Here is a 22,752-nt window from a genome sequence, read left to right on the forward strand (position 1 = left end):
TACACACTCTAACATATATCCATCTACACTCTAACACATATCTATCTACACACTCTAACACATATCTATCTACACACTTCTAACACATATCTCATCTACATACCTAACATACATCTATCACACATCTAACATACATTCATCTACACTACACATACATCTATCTACATACTCTAACATATATCCATCTACACACTCTAACATATATCTCATCTACACATTCTAATACATATCCATCTACATACTCTAACACATATTCATCCACACTCTTAACACATATCTATCTACACTACACTCTAACACATATATCTATCCACACTTCTAACACATATCCATCCACTACCTCTAACACATATCCATCTACACTCTTAACACATATCCATCTACACTCTAACATATCTACTCTATTCACATCTCTAACATATATCTCATCTACACACTTCTAACACATATTCATCTACACACTTCTAACACATATCTATCTACACACTCTAACACATATCCATTCACCTACACACTCTAACATATATCCATCTACCTACATACCTACACATATTCATTCACATACCTCTAACATATATCTCATCACACACTCTAACATATATCTATCTACACACTTCTAACATATATCTCATCTACACATCTTAACACATATCTATCTACATCACACTTTAACACATATTCACCTACCTACACACTCTAACACACATTCATTCACACTTCTAACATATATTCATCCACACACTCTAACACATATTCACCTACCTACACACTCTAACACATATCTACCTACCTACACACTTAACATATATCCATCTACACACTCTAACATATATTCATCTACACTTCTAACATATATCCATCTACACTTCTAATACATATCCATCCACACTCCTAACACATATCCATCTCACACACTCTAACACATATCTAACCTACCTACACACTCTAACACATATCTCATCTACACTCTCTAACATATATCCATCTACACACTCTAACATATATCCATCCACACACTCTAACACATATTCATTCATACACTTCTAACACATATCCACTCACACACTCTAACATATATTCATCCACACTTCCTAACATACATCTCATCTACACACTCTAACATATATCTCATCCACACACTCTAACATATATCCATCTACACACTCCTAACACATCTATCCATCTACATACCTAACACATATCTACCCATTCACACACTCTAATACACATCCATCTCACACACTCTAACACACATCCATCCACACACTCTAACACATATCCATCTACACACTCTAACACATATCTATCCACACACTTAACATATATCCATCTCACACTACCTAACACATATCATCCATTCACACCTCTAACACACATCTATCTACACACTCTAACACATATCCATCTATCTACATACTCTAACACATCATCCATCTACATACTCTAACACACATCTATCTACATACTCTAACACACATCCATCTACATACTCTAACACATATCCATCCACACACTCTAACACATATCCATCCACACACTCTAACATATATCCATCTACACTACTTCTAATACACATCCATCCACATATTCACCTACCTACACACTCTAACACATATCTATCTACACTTTAACATATATCTATCTATTAATTTCTAATATATATTCATATCTACACACTTGGACATATATTCATCTACACTTCTAACATATATCCATTCACACTTCTAACATATTTCATTCACACACTTAACATTATATTCATCTATTAATTTCTAATATTATATTCATTCATTAATTCCTAATACATTCATTCATTATTACCCTAATATATATCCATTCACACTTTGAAATACACATTCATTCATTACCTCTAATATATATTCATTCACACACTCTAACATATATTCACTTCCACATATCCATCCACACATTCTAACACATATCCATTACCCACACACCTAACACATATCCATCACACCCCTAACTTACATATCCATCCCACACCCCTAACACATATTCATCACCCACACACCTAACACATATCCATCCATCCACACACCTAACACATATCAATGCACCTACCATATCCCACCCACCCCACACCTAACACATATTCACCCACCCACTAACATATCCATCCACAGCCCACACACACTCGGTCATGGCTTAAGTGGATATTATGGAATGGAAATCTGACACCGGATTAAGGGGATCAGAAGGACTTTGACACATGCTTGTCAGCCATCCGCATCTCTCTCCACAGCAACCCACTTTTCCTTAAGTAACCATGAATACTGCAAGGACAAGAGGGTCATTCCTTTAAGGCCCTGTCTCTCAGCTCCATCCAGATACCCCACCAGGCACACGGTGAGACTCCTCATTGGGCTTGGCAAGGAGGCTAAATTGGTGTCTTTTCTACCACGACTCTCTTTTCCTCTGGTGAAAGGCTCAACCAATTGGGTAGCTGTCCAGTTAACAAGAAGTGATATTCAGGAGGCAGAGGTTGAAGGGGAGGGCGGGACTTTCATCCAAAACCATTAGCTTCCCTCATTAACTAGACAGAACTAGAAGAGCTGGGTCATATGGAATCTCTGCTTCGATATCAGAACACTGACATCATCTACTGTATGGATTCTAGATATTCTCAACTCAATTGTGCAGTTGAAATTACTAAAGAACTTCAAAGAACTGCATTTCAATAAGATGATGACTGAGACCCAAAGGAAGAGGTAGGTCCCTACCACCCTCCTTTCTAAGCATTTACATACTGTCACAATGTGTTAGTTTAGCTGACCGTTCTATTCCACAGATTTGTATAATTCAGCATGACTTTTAGATAGCCCTGGCTGGCAAAGGTCTTCGTTAGGGAGGTATGGCTGAATATTATCTGTCTATTGATGGTTGTTGGGAACAATGCTCTTTGCTGCTCGCTGATGTGTCTGTACTTTCCAGCAATAACACCGTTGGGTCCAATAGTCACCATTACTAGCCGTGCTTCAAATATAGCGTTCCCTGACGTTCTAAATGAGCTACCCCTATGATGCTACTATTATGATGCTACCGTTATGGTCTACTATTATGATGCTACCATTATGGTCTACCATTTTGATGCTACCATTATGATCTACTATTATGATGCTACCATTATGATGCTACCATTATGGTCTACTATTATGATGCTACCATTATGGTCTACTATTATGATGCTACCATTATGGTCTACCATTATGATGCTACCATTATGATCTACTATTATGATGCTACCATTATGATGCTACCATTATGGTCTACTATTATGATGCTACCATTATGGTCTACCATTTTGATGCTACCATTATGATCTACTATTATGATGCTACCATTATGATGCTACCATTATGGTCTACTATTATGATGCTACCATTATGATCTACTATTGTGATGCTACCATTATGATCTACTATTATGATGCTACCATTATGATCTACTATTATGATGCTACCATTATGATCTACTATTATGACGCTACCATTATGATCTACTATTATGATGCTACCATTATGATGCGACCATTATGGTCTACCATTATGATCTACTATTATGATGCTACTATTATGATGCTACATTCTGGTCTACTATTACGATGCTACCATTATGATGCTACCATTATGATGCTACCATTACTATTATGATGCTACTATTATGATGCTAATTATGGTGCTACTATTATGATGCTACCATTATGGTCTACCATTATGATGCTACCATTATGGTCTACTATTATGATGCTACCATTATGTGCTACTATTATGATGCTACCATTATGGTCTACTATTATGATTTGATGCTACTATTATGATGTTACTATTATGAGGCAACATTATGATGTTACTATTATGCTACTATTATGATGCTACCATTATGGTCTACCATTATGATGCTACCATTATGATGTTACTATTATGATGCTACTATTATGATGCTACTATTATGATGCTACCATTATGATGTCTACTATTATGGTGCTACTATTATGATGTTACTATTATGAGGCTACTATTATGATGTTACTATTACTACTATTATGATGTTACTATTATGATGTTACTATTATGATGTTACTATTATGATGCTACTATTATGATGTTACTATTATGATGCTACTATTATGATGTTACTATTATGATGCTATTATGATGTTACTATTATGATGCTACTATTATGATGTTACTATTATTAGGCTACTATTATGATGTTACTATTATGATGCTACTATTATGATGTTACTATTATTAGGCTGATGCTATACTATTATGACTATGATGTTACTATTATGATGCTATTATTATGATGTTACTATTATGATGCTACTATTATGATGTTACTATGCTACTATTATGATGTTACTATTATGATGCTACTATTATGATGTTACTATTATGAGGCTACTATTATGATGTTACTATTATGATGCTACTATTATGATGTTATTATTCTTATTATGATGCTATTATTATGATGTTACTATTATGAGGCTACTATTATGATGTTACTATTATGATGCTACTATTATGATGTTACTATTATTAGGCTACTATTATGATGTTACTATTATGAGGCTACTATTATGATGTTACTATTATGATGTTACTATTATGATGTTACTATTATGATGCTACTATTATGATGTTACTATTATGAGGCTACTATTATGATGCTACTATTATGATGTTACTATTATGATGTTACTATTATGATGCAACTATTATGATGTTACTATTATGAGGCAACTATTATGATGCTACTATTATGATGTTACTATTATGATGTTACTATTATGATGCTACTATTATGATGCTACTATTATGATGTTACTATTATGAGGCAACTATTATGATGCTACTATTATGATGTTACTATTATGATGTTACTATTATGATGTTACTATTATGAGGCTACTATTATGATGCTACTATTATGATGTTACTATTATGATGTTACTATTATGAAGCAACTATTATGATGTTACTATTATGAGGCATCTGTTATAATGCTACTACTATGATGTTACTCTTATGATGTTACTATTATGATGCTATTATGAAATTTACTATTATGATGTTACTATTATTAGGCTACTATTATGATGTTACTATTATGATGCTATTTATTATGATGTTACCATTGTGATCTACTATTATGATGCTACTATTATGATGCTATTAGTATGATGCTACATTATAGGCTACTATTATGATGCTACATTATGATCTACTATTATGATGCTACTATTATGATGCTACTATTATGATCTACTATTATGATCTACTATTATGATGAATTATGACTACCATTATGATGCTATCTACTATTATTATGCTACTATTATGGTCTACTATTATGCTACCATTATGGTCTACTATTATGATGCTACCATTATGTGCTACTAGTATGATGCTACCATTATGGTCTACCATTATGATGCTACCATTATGTGCTACATTATGATGCTACCATTATGATGCTACCATTATGGTCTACTATTATTATGCTACTATTATGATGCTACCATTATGGTCTACCATTATGATGCTACCATTACGGTCTACTATTATTATGCTACTATTATGATATTTGATGCTACCATTATGGTCTACTATCATGGTGCTACTATTATGATGTTACTACAATGAGGCAACTATTATGATGCTACTACTATGATGTTACTATTATGATGTTACTATTATGATGTTACTATTATGAGGCTATTATGACTATTATGATGTTACTATTATGATGGCTAAAGGCAACTATTATGATGTTACTATTATGAGACTACTATTATGATGTTACTATTATGAGACTACTATTATGATGTTACTATTATGAGGCAACTATTATGATGTTACTATTATGATGCTACTATTATGATGTTACTATTATTAGGCTACTATTATGATGTTACTATTATGATGTTACTATTATGATGTTACTATTATGATACTATGAACACTATTATGATGTTACTATTATGATGTTACTATTATTATGATGTTACTATTATGATGCTACTATTATGATGTTACTATTATGATGTTAGGCTACTATTATGATGCTATTATTATGATGTTACTATTATGATGCTACTGAGGCTATATTATGATGTTACTTGAGGCTACTATTATGATGTTAGGCTACTATTATGATGTTAGGCTACTATTATGATGTTACTATTATTAGGCTACTATTATGATGTTACTATTATGATGCTACTATTATGATGTTACTATTATTAGGCTACTATTATGATGTTACTATTATGATGCTGAGGCTTATTATGATGTTACTATTTAGGCTACTATTATGATGTTACTATTGATGCTTATTATGATGTTACTATTATTAGGCTTATTATGATGTTACTATTATTAGGCTACTATTATGATGTTACTATTATGATGCTATTTATTATGATGTTACTATTATTAGGCTATTATGATATTTACTATTATGATGTTACTATTATTAGGCTACTATTATGATGTTACTACTATTACTTAGGCTACTATTATGATGTTACTATTATGAGATGCAACTATTATGATGTTACTATTATGAGGCTATTATTATGATGTTACTATTATGATGTTACTATTATGAAGCAACTATTATGATGCTAGGCAACTATTATGATGTTATATTATGAGACTACTATTATGATGTTACTATTATGAGCAACTATTATGATGTTACTATTATTAGGCTACTATTATGATGTTACTATTATGAGGCTACTATTATGATGTTACTATTATGAGGCAACTATTATGATGTTACTATTATGATGCTACTATTATGATGTTACTATTATTAGGCAACTATTATGATGCTACTATTATGATTCTACTATTATGATGTTACTATTATGAGGCAACTATTATGATGTTACTATTATGAGGCTACTATTATGATGTTACTATTATGATGACTATTATTATGAAGTTACTATTATGATGACTACTATTATGATGTTACTATTATGATGTTACTATTATGAGGCATACTATTATAATGCTATTATGATGTTACTATTATGATTCTACTATTATGATGTTACTATTATGATTATGAGGCAACTATTATGATGTTGATTATGATGTTACTATTATGATGTTACTACTGTAGAGATGCAACTATTATGATGTTACTATTACTTAGGCAACTATTATGATGTTACTATTATGATGCTATTATGATGTTACTATTATGATGTTACTATTATGATGCTACTATTATGATGTTCTACTATTATTGATGTTACTATTATGATGCTACTATTATTAGGCTACTATTATGATGTTACCTATTATGATTCTACTATTATGATGTTATACTATTATGAAGCAACTATTATGATGTTGCTACTATTATGATGTTACTACTGAGGCTTATGATGTTACTGTATGAAGGCAACTATTATGATGTTACTATTATGATATTTACTACTACTATTATGATGCTACTATGATGCTACTATTATGATGTTACTATTTATGATTACTATTATGAACTATTATGATGTTACTATTTGAGGCAACTATTATGATTTACTATTATGATGTTACTACTATTATGATGACTACTATTATGATGTTACTATTATGATTCTACTATTATGATTCTACTATTATGATGCTGCAACTATTATGATGCTACTATTATGATGCTACTATTATGATGTTACTATTATGATGCTACTATTATGATGTTACTCTACTTTTATGATGTTACTATTATTAGGCTACTATTATGATTCTACTATTATGATGCTGAGGCAACTATTATGATTCTACTATTTTGATGTTACTACTATTATGATGTTACTACTATTATGCAACTATTCTGATGTTACTATTATGATGTTACTACTATTATGATGCTACTATTATGAGGCAACTACTATTATGAGACTATTATGATACTACTATTATGATGTTACTATTATGAGTTACTATTATGAGGCAACTATTATGATGTTACTGAGACTACTATTATGATGCTACTATTATGATGTTACTATTATGATGCTTACTATTATGATGTTACTATTGTAAGAGGCAACTATTATGATGCTACTATTATGATGTTACTATTTACTATTATGATGTTACTATTATGATTCAGAGGCAACTATTATGATGTTACTACTTATATTATGATGTTACTATTATGATGTTATTATTATGATGTTACTATTATGATGTTACTATTATGAGGCTACTATTATGATGTAACTATTATGATGTTACTATTAGGCTACTATATGATGTTACTATTATGATGTTACTACTATTATGATGATAATTATTTACTATTATGAGGCAACTATTATGATGTTACTATTATGATGTTACTATTATGAGGCTACTATTATGATGCTATTATGATGCTACTATTATGATGTTACTATGATACTATTATGATGCTATTATATACTATTATGATGTTACTATTATGATGTTACTATTATGCTATTATGATGTTACTATTATGTGAGTGTAGGCTACTATTATGATGTTACTATTATGATTACTATTATGATGTTACTATTATGATGTTACTATTATGATGTTACTATTATGAGGCAACTATTATGATGTTACTATTATGATGCTACTATTATGATGTTACTTATGAGGCTACTATTATGATGCTACTATTATGATGTTACTATGAGGCTTATTATGATGTTTACTATGAGACTACTATTATGATGCAACTATTATGATGTTACTATTATGAGGCTACTATTATGATGCTACTATTATGATGTTACTATTATGAGACTACTATTATGATGTTACTATTATGAGGCTACAACTATTATGATGCTTACTATTATGATGTTACTATTATGATGTAGACTACTATTATGAAGCAACTATTATGATGTTACTATTATGATGCTATTATTATGATGTTACTATTATGATGCTACTATTATGATGTTACTCTTATGATGCTACTATTATGAGTTACTATTATTTACTATTGATGATGATGCAACTATTATGATGTTACTATTATGATGTTACTATTATGATGTTACTATTATGATACTATTATTATGATGTTACTGATGCTATTATTATGATGTTACTATTATGAGGCATTACTACTATTATGATGTTACTATTATGATGCTACTATTATGATGTTACTATTATGAGGCTACTATTTATGATGCTACTATTATTAGGCTACTATTATGATGTTACTATTATGATATTTACTATTATGAGGCTACTATTATGATGCTACTATTATGATGTTACTATTAATGAGGCTACTATTATGATGCTACTATTATGATGTTACTATGATTACTATTATGATGTTACTATTATGAAGCAACTATTATGATGTTACTATTATGATGTTACTATTATGATGTTACTACTTATGATGTTACTATTATGCTGCTACTATTATGATGTTACTATTATGAGGCTACTATTATGATGCTACTACTATGATGTATGCTACTATTATGATGTTACTATTATGATGCTAACTATTATGATGTTACTATTATGATGTTACTATTATGAGGCTAAACTATTATGATGCTACTATTATGATGTTACTATTATGAGGCAACTATACTATTATGAGGCTACTATTATGATGCTACTACTATTATGATGTCACTATTTACTATTATGATGTTACTATTATGAATGCAACTATTATGATGTTACTACTATGATGTTACTATTATGAGGCAACTATTATGATGCTACTATTATGATGTTACTATTATGATGTTACTATTATGAGGCAACAAACTATTATGATGCTACTATTATGATGTCACTATTATTACTATTATGATGTTACTATTATGAACTATTATGATGCTACTATTATGATGTTACTATATGAGGCTACTATTATGATGTTAGGCTACTATTATGATGCTTACTACTATTATGATGTTACTATTATGAGGCATGCTACTATTATGATGCTAGGCTACTATTATGATGTTACTATTATTAGGCTACTATTATGATGTTACTATTATGATGTTACTATTATGATGTTACTATTATGAGGCAACTATTATGAAGCATGCTACTATTATGATGTTACTATTATGATGTTACTATTATGATGCTACTATTATGATGTTACTATTATGAGGCAACTATTATGATGCTACTATGATGTTACTATTATGATGTTACTATTATGATGCTACTATTATGATGTCTATTATATTACTATTATGATGTCACTACTATTATGATGTTACTATTATGATGTTACTATTATGATGTTACTATTATTAGGCAACTATTATGATGTTACTATTATGATGTTACTATTTGATGATATGTTACTATTATTAGGCTACTATTATGATGCTACTATTATGATTCTACTATTATGATGTTACTATTATGAAGCAAATATTATGATGTTAACTATTATGATGTTACTATTATGATGTTACTATTATGATGTTACTATTATGATGATGCTACTATTATGATGCTACTATTATGATTCTACTATTATGATGTTACTATTATGAGCTACTATTATGATGTTACTATTATGATGTTACTATTATGATTACTATTATGATGTCTACTATTATGATGCTACTATTATGATGCTACTTTTATGATGTTACTATTATGATGCTACTATTATGATGATGATTCTACTATTATGATGTTACTGATTTTTATGATGCTACTATTATGATGATTCTACTATTATGCTACTATTATGATTCTACTATTATGATGATTCTACTATTATGATGTTACTATTATGATGCTACTATTATGATTCTACTATTTATGATGTCTACTATTATGATGTTACTATTATGATTCTGCTATTATGATTACTATTATGATTTACTATTATGATGTTACTATTATGATGCTATTCTACTATTATGATGCTGCTATTATGTTACTATTATGATGTTACTATTATTATTCTGATGTTACTATTATATGCTACTATTATGATGTAACTATTATGATGATACTACTATTATGATGTTACTATTATGATGAGGTATGATTTTACTATTATGAGGCTACTATTATGATGCTATTATGATGTTACTATTATGATGCTACTATTATGATGCTACTATTATGATGTTACTATTATGATGTTACTATTATGATTCTACTATTATGATGTTACTATTATGATGTTACTATTATGATGCTACTATTATGATGTTACTATTATGATGTTACTATTATGATGCTACTATTATGATGTTACTATTATGAGGCAACTATTATGATGCTACTATTATGATGTAACTATTATGAGGCTACTACTATGATGCTACTATTATAATGTTACTATTATGAGGCTACTATTATGAGGCTACTATTATGATGCTACTACTATGATGTTACTATTATGATGTTACTATTATGATGCTACTATTATGATGTTACTATTATGATGTTACTATTATGATGTTACTATTATGATGCTACTATTATGATGTTACTATTATGATGTTACTATTATGATGTTACTATTATGATGTTACTATTATGATGCTACTACTATGATGTTACTGTTATGATGTTACTATTATGAAGCAACTATTATGATGTTACTATTATGAGGCAACTATTATGATGCTACTATTATGATGTTAATATTATGATGTTACTATTATGAGGCTACTATTATGATGTTACTATTATGATGCTACTATTATGATGTTACTATTATGATGCTACTATTATGATGTTACTATTATGAGGCTACTATTATGGTGCTAGTGGGCAAGACAGCATAGGACTCACTCTGAAACCACTGGTTGTTAAGCAGTGGCTCTGTATAATTTGAATATTTATTTCAAAAAGGTTTGCTGATACCGTGGGTGCAGTTAATATTGGTAGCAATATGGTCAGACAGTTTCTTAGCCTTCAACGTTTACATGTGAATGATCTCTTTAGCTCCATGTCATTTCCTGCCCTGGGGTTAATTGCTGTTGGCCCCACCAACACACATCCAACCCTACAGTGACCTCATCACTCATACCCCTAAAGAGCACCACCGTGGCAACTGGGGCTGATTGAAATCTTGGGATGGAGAGGAGAGGTGTGATTGGTAACATGGAGGGATTGGGACAAGAAGTAGGTGGGAGGGAGTTGGGGGTGGGGGCATCGAGCTTAACCTCCTCCCACTCAGCACCACCCTCTCTATCTCCTTGACTGGAGAGGAGGGAATGAAGAATAGAGGGGAGGAGAGAGAGAAAGAGAGAGAGAGAGACTCAGTGCCCTAAACACAATGAGACACTGCTGCAGCTCATTGTTGGTGCCTAAATGTTTAATGAGAAAGTCTTATTTGTTTAGAGCAGGCCTTTCAGGCGCTCATTAGACTAACTGTAGTTTAATGATTTAGTAATGCCAGAGAGAGTTAGAAAGGGGGAAAAGGCAATAATACACACACACACAAACAAGCACACAAACAAGCACACACACACACACACACACACACACACACACACACACACACACACACACACACACACACACACACACACACACACACACACACACACACACACACACACACACACACACACGAGATGCCGACCATGAGACAGAGGGAGGGGGCTGAAAGAGAACATGAGAGGGAGGAAAGAGGTGGTGGGGGCTGAAGAGAACACGAAAGGGAGGGAAAGAGGTGGTGGGGGCTGAAAGGGAGGAAAGAAGGGGAGGGAGGGTGGTGGGGGGCTGAAAGAGAACACGGAAAGAGGTGGTGGGGGCTGAAAGAGAACACGGGAGGGAGGAAAGAGGTGGTGGGGGCTGAAAGAGAACACGGGAAAGAGGGAGGGGAAAGAGGTGGTGGGGGCTGAAAGAGAACAGGTGGTGGGGGCTGAAAGAGAGAGGAGGGAGGAAAGAGGTGGTGGGGGCTGAGAAAGAGAGAACACGAGAGGGAGGAAAGAGGTGGTGGGGCTGAAAGGAAGAGAGGTGGTGGGGCTGAAAGAGAACACGAGAGGGAGGAAAGAGGTGGTGGGGGCTGAAAGAGAACACGGGGAGGGGAGGAAAGAGGGTGGTGGGGGGCTGAAAGAGAACACGAGAGGTGGTGGGGGAAAGGGGAGGAAAGAGGTGGTGGGGGCTGAAAGAGAGAGGGAGGAAAGAGGTGGTGGGGGCTGAAAGAGAACACGAGAGGGAGGAAAAGAGGTGGTGGGGGCTGAAAGAGGGAGGGAGGAAAGAGGTGGTGGGGGCTGAAAGAGAACACGGGAGGGAGGAAAGAGGTGGTGGGGGCTGAGGTGGTGGGGGCTGAAAGAGAACACGAGAGAGGGAGGAAAGAGGTGGTGGGGGCTGAAAGAGAACACGAGAGGGAGGAAAGAGGTGGTGGGGGGCTGAAAGAGAACACGAGAGGGAGGAAAGAGGTGGTGGGGCTGAAAGAGAACACGAGAGGGAGGAAAGAGGTGGTGGGGGCTGAAAGAGAACACGGGAGGGAGGAAAGAGGTGGTGGGGGCTGAAAGAGACACAGGTGGTGGGGGGCTGAAAGAGGAGGAACAGGGAGGAAAGAGGTGGTGGGGCTGAAAGAGAACACGAGAGGGAGGAAAGAGGTGGTGGGGCTGAAAGTGAGGTGGTGGGGGCTGAAAGAGAACACGAGAGGGAGGAAAGATTGAGAGGTGGTCTCTGAGAGTCTTTCCACTCCCCTGGTCTAATAGATGTCCCCCGTTGGTGCTGAGCTCACTCTGGACCTCGATGCCAGGGGACTGAAAGAGGGGGTGAAGTAGAGGGAAGGAGAGAGAGACCCTGCCATTTAGTCCGGACCAGGTGGGTGGAAAAGGCTGCTATAGAGAATGGGGTCTGACTCTAGGACAAAACTCTTATAGGATTGAGGCCATGGTGCTGAAATCAGTATTGCTCACCTGCCAGTCAGTCCACTACTGTGGCAAAGTGCTCAATCAGGTCCCCTGGACTGGCAAGAAGACATAGAGCCAAGCACATACACATACAATCAGACACACACGTCTATACCTTTAGAGGCCGGTCATGGTCTCCACTGCAGAGGGAATTCAGGGAAGTCTTGAAGGTTTTCCACACCGGGTTAAGGTTGTTCATAACAGTCTGTGAGTGAAACAGGAAAGAGAAAAGTAAATAAGCTAAAGTAAATGGATGGATCCGTTTGAACAAAACGACTGCTGGTTTTACCTCTGTTCTGTGCACAAGCTGTAGCGTGTCGTCATCGTTCATCCTGAAGATCTCCAGGAAAGGGTCTGATTTGCTAAAAGTCCTGCACAGAGAGATACACAGTGGGCTTTCAGAAATACATCAACGACCATCTTAATACCATGCTGAGGGATTGCAATATTTCCTCCCAACCGCTTTGGCCCTAAAACTGTGAAAGTGGTCAATAAAATACCTAACGTTGTTGTGAGGAAGATGGTTGCCATGTTGTCCAAATTCATGCATTTATCAAAGTCAACAAAACCCTGAGGTTCTCTACAAACGCTCCTGTATGTGTATAGGAAATCTACATGGAATATATATTACACATAGAATATACTGTACTGACATCTAACTAACTCTCTGCCACTATATCTCTTCCTGTGAGGCTGGTCTCTCTCCTTCCTGTTCATTGATTCATAGAGCTGAGCTGTGATGCAATCTGTAGGAGGGTTATCTCTGGTAACTCCCTAGACGGGTGCCAAAACTCCTGAACGGCTAAATTAGCTGAAGAAATACTGTACCTCATACAATAATCCAGACCCTGAGGTTGTAACTCGTTACAGTATACAGCTAAGACGCCTTTCAAATTGTCTTGGTACTTTGACTTATCTAATAAGAGCAGCACTGGGAAGTAGAAAATCACAGATTGTTCTCAACACTTTTGAACAACAAGTAGAAATGTCAAATTGCAGATTGCATTTCTTCAACAAGCAGGACGCACAGGATGTACTTCCGACACCCGGCAAGGCCAAAATCCCCGTCATTGGAAAGAGACGCAGGTATAGAGCATATAGGGCGGGGTGCCTTGTAAGGATCCGTCAACGGCGAGTGGGAAATCTGCCCTTACCATCAGTATTAACTGTAATATCTTATGTTTGTGTGTCTGAATGACGACATGGATAACATTCAGCTGGTTGTAACACCCGGGGTGTAGTGGGAAAGAAGTCAAGCGCAGGAAGCAGAGAGTTCAGGGTAGCACTACTTTTTAATGCACCACAACGGTGAACAGACGCCATCCCAAACAAATACCCCAAACACAGGGGACTTAAACAGTCCAGCAAAATACAAACACATGGACAACCGTGACATACAGCCGTGTACACATGTACACTGAAAATAATCCTGCACAACCAGCAGGCGGGCCGGCTGGTAAATAAAGCCCAACCAATTAACCTAAACTAAACACAGGTGCAACCAATAAACAGAAAAGGGGGAAAAGGGATCAGTGGCAGCTAGTAGCCGGTGACGACGACCGCCGAGCGCCACCCGAACAGGAAGGGGAGCCACCTTCAGGAGTCGTGACACTGGTGGGATATACCATGCACCGGCTAGACAGAACAGCACACTCCGAAGACGAGGGTGGTCTGTGTATATTAGTAAACAACAGCTGGTGCACGAAATCTAAAGAAGTCTCTAGATTTTGCTCGCCTGAAGTGGAGTATCTCATGATAGTGTTCATCTATATTTTTTGTGGCTGTTTATTTACCACCACAGATGGATGCTGGCACTAAGACCTCACTCAGGCAGCTGTATAAGGTAATAAGCAAACAGGAAACTGCTCACCCAGAAGCGGCGCTTCTAGTGGCCGGGGACTTTAATGCAGGGAAACATTAATCCATTTTACCTCATTTCTATCAGCATGTTAAATGTCAACCAGAGGGGGGATTCTAGATCACCTTTAAGGCACACACAGAGACGCGTACAAACCTTTCCCTCGCCCTCCTTTGGCAAATCTGACCGTAATTCTATCCTTCTGATTCCTGCCGACAAGCAAAAACTAAAGCAGGAAGCACCAGTGACTCGGTCTATTAAAAAGCAGTCAGATGAAGCAGATGCTAAACTACAGGACTGTTTTGTTATCACAGACTGGAATATGTTCCGGGATTCATCCGATGACATTGAGGAGGACACCACATCAGTCACTGGCTTTATAAGTGCATCAAGGACGTCGTCCCCACAGTGACTCTACGTACATACCCCAACCAGAAGCCATGGATTACAGACAACATTCCCACTGAGCTAAAGGGTAGGTCCGGAACTCTAACCTGGAAGCTTATAAGAAATCCTACTATGCCTAAAATTGAATCGTAATACACCGGCTCCGATTCTCGTCGGTTGTGGCAGGGCCTGCAAACTATTACAGACTACAAATGGAAGCACAGCCGCGAGCTGTCCAGTGACACGAGCCTACCAGACGAGCTAAATCACTTCTATGCTCGCTTCGAGGCAAGCAACATTGAGGCAACACTGAGGTAGCCGTTGTGAGTAAGGCCGCTGGCAAGGCATGTGCTGACCAACTGGCAGGTGTCTTCACTGACATTTTCAACATGTCCCTGATTGAGTCTCTAATACCAACATGTTTCAAGCAGACCACTATAGTCTCTGTGCCCAAGAACACGAAGGCAACCTGCCTAATTGACTACAGACCCGTAGCACTCAAGTCCGTAGCCGTGAGTGCTCGGCTGGTAATTGCTCACATCAACACCATTATCCCAGAAACCCTAGACCCACTCCAATTTGCATACCGCTCAAACAGATCCACAGATGATGCAATCTCTATTGCACTCCACACTGCCCTTTCCCACCTGGACAAAAGGAACAGCTATGTGAGAATACTATTCATTGACTACAGCTCAGCGTTCAACACCATAGTGCCCTCAAAGCTCATCACTAAGCTAAGGATCCTGGGACTAAACACCTCCCTCTGCAACTGGATCCTGGACTTCCTGACGGGCCGCCCAGAGGTGGTAAGGGTAGGTAGCAACACATCTGCCACACTGATCCACAATACTGGAGCATCTCAGAGGTGTGTGCTCAGTCCCCTCCTGTACTCCCTGTTCACCCACGACTGCATGGCCAGACACGACTCCAACACCATAATTAAGTTTGCAGACGACACAACAGTGTTAGGCCTGATCACCGACAACGACGAGACAGCCTATGGGGAGACACCTGGCCGGGTGGTACCAGAATAACAACCTATCCCTCAATATAATCAAGACAAAGGAGATGATTGTGGACTACAGGAAAAGGAGGACCGAGGACGCCCTCATTCTCATCGAGGGGGCTATAGTGGAGCAGGTTGAGAGCTTCAAGTTCCTTGGTGTCCACATCACCAACCAACTTTTTACACTGCTGCTACTCTCTGTTTATCATCTATGCATAGTCACTTTAACTATACCTACATGTACATATTACCTTAATTAGCCCGACTATCCGGTGCCCCCACACATGGACTCTGTACCCCTGTATACAGCCTCGCTACTGTTATTTTCACTGTCATTTTACTGTTTTTCAAATTTCTTTACCGATCTATTGTTTACCTAATACCTATTTTTTACTTAAAAATGGCACTGTTGGTTAGTGCTTGGAAGTAAGCATTTCACTGTAAGGTCTACACCTGTTGTATTCGGCACACGTGACAAATACACTTTGATTTGATTTGAATTGGGGCCAGCAATGGTCATGATATATCCTGGTCTGGTTATGCACACCTGATGTCTGATCCTAGTACTACAATCAACTTGACTGGATGTTCCAGGAGAAAAATTCTCTCAAAACACCTGCTGATCAGAATAAATCTGCAGTTCCAAAAAGACGAAATCAATCATTTATAAACACGATTCTTACTGATAGGATAATGATAGGAAAGTTAAGAGCACATCGCTTTGATTGATTGCATTTCTCCCTGCAGATGGAATGCTTATTTGCATTTTAGTGCTGGAATAATGTACTTTAGCACCTGTGGTGAGGGAAAACTTATTTCAGTTGAAGGCGGACACACACACACACACACACACACACACACACACACACACACACACACACACACACACACACACACACACACACACACACACACACACACACACACACACACACACACACACACACACACACACACACACACACACACACACACACACACAGCATCTTCCATTTAGTGGAGATTAACTCATTTAAATTAGACTGTGATTAGATATACACTGGGGCTGAGAAAGACACCAGGAGACGTAAAAACATCTCTTGGACTTAACCACAAACACACCACACACACCTCTGCTCTCTCTCTCCTTTCTTATCTCCCCATCTGTGTGAGCCAGAACCACAAACACAGCAGGAGAGACTGAGGAGGGATTGGTTCTCTGTATCTAATGTGTTTCTGTTGTAATTATTCCTCTGATGGGATTTTCCCCTTGAAGCATAGCTCTATGTGTATAATCATTGTTCTGAGACCAGTTGATGCCATGGTTAATGGAGAGGATATACAATAATGTAATGCATTCATAATCAAATTAAACATGTTCTGTAGTGTTGCAACCTTACCTTGTCGTCAAGTTTCCTGGCACTGAAAGAAAGTTCCACATAATCATCATTCCCTGTCAGCTCCTCGGCGGTGACCTGCAGGTACATAACACACACCTGGTTCTAATATTCACACACAACTGGTTCTAATATTCACACACAACTGGTTCTAATATTCACACACCTGGTTCTAATATTCACACACCTGGATCTAATATTCACACACAACTGGTTATAATATTCACACACCTGGTTCTAATATTCACACACCTGGTTCTAATATTCACACACACCTGGATCTAATATTCACACACCTGGTTCTAATATTCACACACACCTGGTTCTAATATTCACAAACACATTTACATTACATTTACATTTAAGTCATTTAGCAGACGCTCTTATCCAGAGCGACTTACAAATTGGTACATTCACCTTATGACATCCTGGTTCTAATATTCACACACACCCTGGTTATAACCAGAGACCAGAAAAAAAGTTATGTTTATGAATGAAATAGTGAATTTGTAATCAATTGTAGTAAAACACATGATAGGCATATTGTCTTTCATACTTTGTTCTGTATCTGCCTCCAGATTCATATGTATTTGTCAACTGTTTAGATATGAAATACTGTGGAACCCCTCCTCATCTGGTGTAATATAAGTCCTATTGACACTTTCTTTCTGCTGGGAGCTCGTTTTTCATAATGACCTTGAGATACCGCTCTATTTAGTTCTCTCTTTATATAGTACTATTGTGTGTGTGTGTGTGTGTGTGTGTGTGTGTGTGTGTGTGTGTGTGTGTGTGTGTGTGTGTGTGTGTGTGTGTGTGTGTGTGTGTGTGTGTGTGTGTGTGTGTGTGTGTGTGTGTGTGTGTGTGTGTGTGTATGTGTGTGTATGTGTGCGTGTGTGCATGTGTGTGTGTGTATGTGTGTGTGTATGTGCGTGTGTGTGGGTGTGTGTGTGTGTGTGTGTGTGTGTGTGTGTGTGTGTGTGTGTGTGTGTGTGTGTGTGTGTGTGTGTGTGTGTGTGTGTGTGTGCGTGTGTGTGTGTGTGTGTGTGTGCGTGCGTGCGTGCGTGCGTGCGTGCGTGCGTGCGTGCGTGCGTGCGTGCGTGCGTGTGTGTGTGTGTGCGTGTGGCCCAATAAAATATGATTTACACTATTAAGAATGCCTTGATGCCTTTGTTAAAATAGGTTATTTTCCATGCATAAGCAAACAGGCAATGTGCTTCAGCAACAAAACAATATGTATGTTCATCTCAAACAGACACATGAATGCATATCTATTTGTTAAGTTCAGATGCTACTCTACACCAAACCCAGAAAGTGTCATAAATAACTCCCGTATCTGAATGAAAGTTTGTCTGGTCACTTTTGAATTTAGATTAGGTGGTGGGCTTCTCAAATCAAATCAAATCCAATTGTATTGGTCACAGACACCTGATTAGCAGATGTTATTGAGGGTGTAGCGAAATGCTTGTGCTTCTAGCTCCGATAGTGCAGTAATATATAACAAGTAATATATAACAAATTACACAACATATACCCAATACACACACATGGAATGAATTAAGACTATATACATACAGACGAGCGATGTCAGAGAGGAACGGACTAAGATCCAGTAGAATAGTATAGAAAACAGTATCTACAAATGAGATGAATAATGCAAGTTAAAATGTAACCATTATTAAGTGAATGAGATGCCGTAGAATAGTATAGAATACAGTATCTACAAATGAGATGAATAATGCCAGATATGTAAACATTATTAGTGTTCCATTCCTTAAAGTGGCCAGTGATTTCTAGTCTATAACTATAGGCAGCAGCCTCTAATGTGCTAGTGATGGCTGTTTAACAGTCTGATGGCCTTGAGATAGAAGCTGTTTTTCAGTCTCTCGGTCTCCGCTTTGATGCACCTGTACTGACCTCGCCTTCTGGATGATAACGGGGTGAACAGGCAGTGGCTCGGGTGGTTGATGTCATTGATGATCTTTTTGGCCTTCCTGTGACATCGGGTGCCGTAGGTGTCCTGGAGGAGGGTAGTTTGCCCCGGTGATGCGTTGGGCAGACCGCACCACCCTCTGGAGAGCCTTGCGGTTGCGGGCGGTGCAGCTGCCATACCAAGCGTTGATACAGCCCAACTGGATGCTGTCAATTGTGCATCTGTAAAGGTTTGTGAGGGTTTTAGGTGACAAGACACATTTCTTTAGCCTCCTGAGGTTGAAGAGGCGCTGCTGTGCCTTCTTCACGATGCTGTCTGTGTGGGTGGTCCATTTCAGTTTGTCAGTGATGTGTACGCCAAGGAACTTGAAGCTTTCCACATTCTCCACTGCTGTCCCGTCGATGTAGATAGGGGGTGCACCCTCTGTTGTTTCCTGAAGTCCATGATCATCTCCTTTGTTTTGTTGATGTTGAGTGAGAGGTTGTTTTCCAGGCACCACACTCCCATAGTCCACACCTCCTCCCTGTACTGTCTCATCATTGTTGGTAATTAAGCCTACTAGTGTTGTGTTGTCTACAAACTTGATGATTGAGTTGGATGCGTGCTTGGCCATGCAGTCATGGGTGAACAGGGAGTACAGGAGGGGCTGAGCACGCACTCCACCCTTGTTGAGGATCAGCGGAGTGGAGGTGATGTTTCCTACCCCTCACCACCTGGGGGCGGCCCGTCAGGAAGTTCAGGACCCAGTTGCACAGGACGGGTTTCAGACCAGGGCCTCAAGCTTAAGGACAAGCTTGGAGGGTACTATGGTGTTGGATGCTGAGCTGTAGTCAATAAACAGCATTCTTACATAGGTATTCCTCTTGTCCAGATTGGATAGGGCAGTGTGCAGAGTGATGGCGATTGCATCGTCTGTGGATCTATTGGGGCAGTAAGCAAATTGAAGTAGGTCTAGGGTGGTAGGTAAGGTAGAGGTGAAATTATCCTTGACTAGTCTCTCAAAGCAATTCTTGATGACAGAGTTGAGTGCTATGGGGTGATAGTCATTAAGTTTAGTTACCTTTGCTGTGCTTTAGACACAGACAGACAGACAGAGACAGACAGACAGACAGACAGACAGACAGACAGACAGCAGACAGAGAGAGAGGGGGAGCTAGGTGACAGACAGGGGGCCTTACCATGATGAAGGACTTGCTCACTGTGCTGCCCTGTTTGAGCAGTGGTTTGGTGAGCTTCCTTTGGGACACAATCTGTTTGGAGAGAGATAAGAGGTGAGACTCCCTGACTCAGTGCCTCACATCAACAACACAGCAACTCAGGAGAACCAGAGGGGGAAACTGGGACGAGGGAATCGCCGGCAGTCAAAAAGAAAGAAAGAAAAATGAAGAGTTTTGCACAAATGTCTGAAGGAAAAGAGAGTGTGGTTGTATAGGGTGAGGTTGGGGAGTTCTGACGAGACGTTTTGCCGTAAACACATGCTGGAAAGATGCCATAAAATAATTGGATGCTGTGAGGCTTTCCACATTATGCAATTAAGATGCAATGAGAGTCTTTGTAAAGGTTCAAAGCCCTCTCAGTAAATTCTCAATGCTGGAATTTTTGCATGGTACAGTAGGTCTATTGGATGATTTTGAGAATAAAATATGAAGTAAAACTGTAGAAATACAGTAAAACCCCTTGGCGAATCCTATTCACAATATAAGATGTTTCTAAATGATGCCTCTTATTTGCATTGAGATGTACCCACAGTCCCACCGTCTCCTGTAGACACAACAGAGTGGAAAAATGAACAGCTCATCCATGTGAACATCTCCCAGGAGTTAGAGGAAAAGACAGACAGAGAGAGAGAGAGAGAGAGAGAGAGAGAGAGAGAGAGAGAGAGAGAGAGAGAGAGAGAGAGAGAGAGAGAGAGAGAGAGAAGGGGGAGAGAGGGAGGCAGAGAGTGGTACTTTGAAACTTGGATCAAACTCAAAATAAATACTGGAGTTCATAACACATGAAATTAGTTTCTGGAGAATTCCTCAGTACAACTAGATGAAGATAGCAGGACCTATGAACCATGTGTCAGCAGTGGTGGGGAAGAATCATTTACTGTTGGCATAGACACACAATAATACCAGAGAGTACCGGACGCCAACTGTTTCAGCCGACAGCTGCATGTCGCAAAAACACTCTTAATGAAAGTCTGAGGATTATTTCATTACGTGCCTTATCGCTATTTGCACGTGGCATGTCATTTTACTGGAGACTGACTGTATGCAAACATTA

General features: G+C 37.6%; 1 pseudogene; it reads right to left on the minus strand.

Moving 5' to 3' along the window:
* The window catches only part of LOC127906008 (copine-4-like), a 78,911-nt pseudogene extending 56,666 nt beyond the window's left edge, over window positions 1-22,245 (minus strand).
* Window positions 22,246-22,752: the final 507 nt, after the last annotated feature.

Source organism: Oncorhynchus keta, unplaced genomic scaffold, assembly GCF_023373465.1.
Source record: "Oncorhynchus keta strain PuntledgeMale-10-30-2019 unplaced genomic scaffold, Oket_V2 Un_contig_14158_pilon_pilon, whole genome shotgun sequence".
Classification (NCBI taxonomy): Eukaryota; Metazoa; Chordata; class Actinopteri; order Salmoniformes; family Salmonidae; genus Oncorhynchus; species Oncorhynchus keta.